This window comes from Octopus bimaculoides, chromosome 25 (assembly GCF_001194135.2).
Source record: "Octopus bimaculoides isolate UCB-OBI-ISO-001 chromosome 25, ASM119413v2, whole genome shotgun sequence".
Lineage (NCBI taxonomy): Eukaryota > Metazoa > Mollusca > Cephalopoda > Octopoda > Octopodidae > Octopus > Octopus bimaculoides.
The window spans coordinates 8,694,607-8,698,310 of record NC_069005.1 but is presented as its reverse complement, the minus strand read 5'-3'; positions in this window follow the sequence as shown (position 1 = coordinate 8,698,310).

Sequence of the window (3,704 nt, the reverse complement as noted above, 5' to 3'; positions counted from 1 at the left end):
TTTTTTAAACAAAAAGTAAGAAAAAAATTCAAACAAAAAAGGAAAAAGTGTGGGGATGTGGAAGTGAGTAAAAAAAATTGCATATTTAATTTTTCTTTTTTAAATTGAAATCAAATTAAATGTCTAAATATCCATGATGAGTTATTCTTAATAAGATTATAATGTTTTTGGACTGTTAACAAGTTTAGATATAAATCATTATTTTTTTTTAGATATACTTATATCTTGTACAATGTTTCAACTGAATTAACTTCAGAGTCTGGTGTCATATATCTGGATGGCATATGTCTATATGGGTTAGTGGTTCAGGAGTTTAAAAACAAAATGTGGGGCTGAATTCAATTTATTCTGTTATTCTTTTACTTGTTTCAGTCATTTCACTGCGGCCATGCTGGAGCACTGCCTTGAAGGATTTTAGTCAAACAAATCAACCCCTGGACTTATTTTTTAAGCCTAGTGCTAATTCTGTTGGTCTCTCTGCTTAACCAACCACTAATTTACAAGGACATAAACATACCAACATCAGTTGTCAAGCAGTCATGTGGAGACAATTACACACACACATATCATGGGTTTCTTTCAGTTTCGTCTACCAAATCCACTTACAAGGTATTGGTCAACCCGAGGCTATAGAAGAAAACACTTGCCCAAGGGATTACACCTAGTAAGATCCCCTTCGAGGCACAAGTCTGGGTAAAGTTGTGCATGGAAGACCAGCAATCACCCATACATACTAGCCTCTCCTATCCATGCCACGGCCACCAATGTTGTCCAAAGGAAAGGCAAAGGGTGATACAGCTTGGTACCAGTGACGTCACAACTCATTTCTACAGCTGAGTGAACTGGAACAACGTGAAATAAAGTGTCTTGCTCAAGAACACAACACACAGCCTGGTCCAGGAATCAAACTCATTACCTCATGATTGTGAGCCCAACGCTCTAACCACCAATTCATGTGCCTTCGCCATATATTCTATGTGTGTGTGTGTGTGTGTGTGTGTGTGTGTGTGTATACATGCACACACAAAATACAATAGGCTTCCACACAGTTTCCATCTACTAAATTCACTCATAACCCATTGATCAGTCTGGGGCTGTAGGTAGAAGACACTTGCCCAAGGTGTTGCAGTGGGACTGAACCTGAAGCCATGTGGTTGCACAGCGAGCTATTTAATCACACAGCCATGCCTATGCCTAACCAAGCCAGTAAATTATTTTTTAAAATTCTTCAACAATGAGATTAATAATGCGAAAACTGGTAATCTTGTTAACAAAGGCCATTCAACTGATTGTTATTCACAAGCATGCTCTAATTTCTGGTCTGCAGACATGCTGTCTTCTCTTTGCCTGTTCTATTGCTATTAAAACAACCTCTGCTACTCGGAGCTGAATAGCTGGTCAAATACACTCACCTCCTCATTTCATTACTTATATTGCATCCATCACTGCACAAACCACCAACCCAAATCCTTGCTCATCCCTCTGGAACTGTCCATTCTTCCTGCTTCTCATGACAATGTCAACTTATAACTGTTTAACCTTTTAGAATTCAGATTATTTTATCAAATGTAATGCTTTTGCATGTATATTGTTTTCGATTAATCATTAATTTATAGCTTCAAAATTCTGATGATGTCATTGTATATTTTATAATGGCAGTAAAGAGTAGGTGTAATAGGCTGGATCTGGCTGGTTAGAACATAAAATGGGAAGTATATTTGGGCCAGGTATGGCCAGTTTAAATGTTAATGGTTCAGCAGGATGTTAACAGCATGATCTCACTGGTTTCTCATGCACTTTGCTGGATTTGAAAGAATGGGGTTGCTAGTGATTTCGCTCTTTTTTCCCCTTATATGAAGAAAGGTTTACTGTCCCCTTTTTTCAAGTGAAAAATCAGCTTTGAAATACAAGTTCTTCATTCAAATCCACTCTGGTACTATGCATACATCACCCAGGAATAAGGCATTTCAGGAAGATCTCAAAACATCAATCAAATGGATCAAAACAATGTAGTTAAGATATAAATCATCATCATCATTGTTGTTTTAACATCCACTTTTCCATGCTTGCATAGGTTGGATTGAATTCTGTTGTATATATATATATATATATATATATATATATATGACAAACTTCTTTCAGTTTCCATCTACCAAATTCACTCAAAAGACTTTTGTCAGCCTGGGACCGTAGCAGAAGAAATTTGCCCAAGGTGTCAATAGGACTGAACCTAGAACCATCTGGTTGGGAAGCAAACTTCTTACCACACAGCCATGCCTGTGCCTTAGAATAAATACTGCAAAAAGCAGAAGTTTTAATGTCTATACATGGAATTAAGCATGTAAGGATCTATCAACAAGACACCTGGTAGCAATTTGGCAATCAAACTGACTGAAACTATTGCTGGAAATATTGTAAAAAAGAGAAGAAAAAGAAAATCATCCAGCTATGACCAATCTTGTCTTTTTAGGATTACATAATCTGTGTCCTTCAGGTTTTGCTGTTATTTCTAGAAGTTCAAGCAACTACATAGAGGCTCCATCATTGGCTTAAGGTCAAACTCCAAATCAACCCTGATCGGACAGATGAATGAAGGTGGTGGCTACAGTAGCAGGGGACAAGATTGGGGTGGTGGTGGTGGCCCTGGTTATGATCATAGGGACATAGTAAGATAGTGGTTGTTGTGGTGGTAGTAGTAGTAGTAGAGGTGGTGGTGGTGGTCGAGAAGGTGGTGGTGGTGGTCGAGAAGGTAGTAGCTTTGATCATGATGGGAGACGTGGTGGAGGTCATGTAGGTGGTGGCAATGGTGGTGGATACAGTGATAATAGCTATGGTAGTGGTGATGGTTGCTATGGAAGTGATGGTGGTGTTGGCTACGCAGTGGTAGTGGTACTGGTTATGGTGGTAGTGGTACTGGTTATGGTGGTAGTGGTGGTGGTGGTGGATGTGATTATGGTGAGGAGGAACCATGGAGTTAGTGATGGTGGTAGTGGTGGTGGATGGTGGTTGTAGTGGTGGCAGCTTGATATAGGTGGTAATTTCATGGTGGTAGTGGTGGTATGATGTAAGTGGTAACATCATGGTGGTGGTGGTGGTGATGGTTATGGTATGATGTAGGTGGTAATGTCATGGTGGTAGCGGTGGTGGTGGTGTCCATGATGGTTGCAATGGTGGCATTGTTTTTATTACAGGTTATTTCAATAACTCTAACACTGAATCAAAATGTCTCAACCAATTCCATAACAACATCACAATTCAGGTGTGGGAGGTGGGGCAGTGACGTGGGGGTGGGGTGGAGGTGCTGAATCACAAACTGCTAGAATAGGTAAATATATTTACATGGCTCCAAAATAAAAGTTAACTCTTTAGCAATGCAATTTTTGTTCTACCGTTTTCTTGTTTCTTCATTCCTGTATTTGTGAAGGGATAGAAGAGCTTTCTGGTGTGTTTTTCTTTTTTATTGAAAGAGGAGGCATGAAATGTTCTTGCTGATTTTGGGGTTTTGTTGTTGAGGTTTTTTGTTGTTTGTCTACATATGCATGTATGTCTATTTTGTGTGTGTGTATATATATATATATATATATATATATATTTATATATATATAAACAGTATATATACACACACACCTGCAAAAGTAAATATGAATACATATATATATGTGCCTACATATATATATATATATATATATATATATATATATATA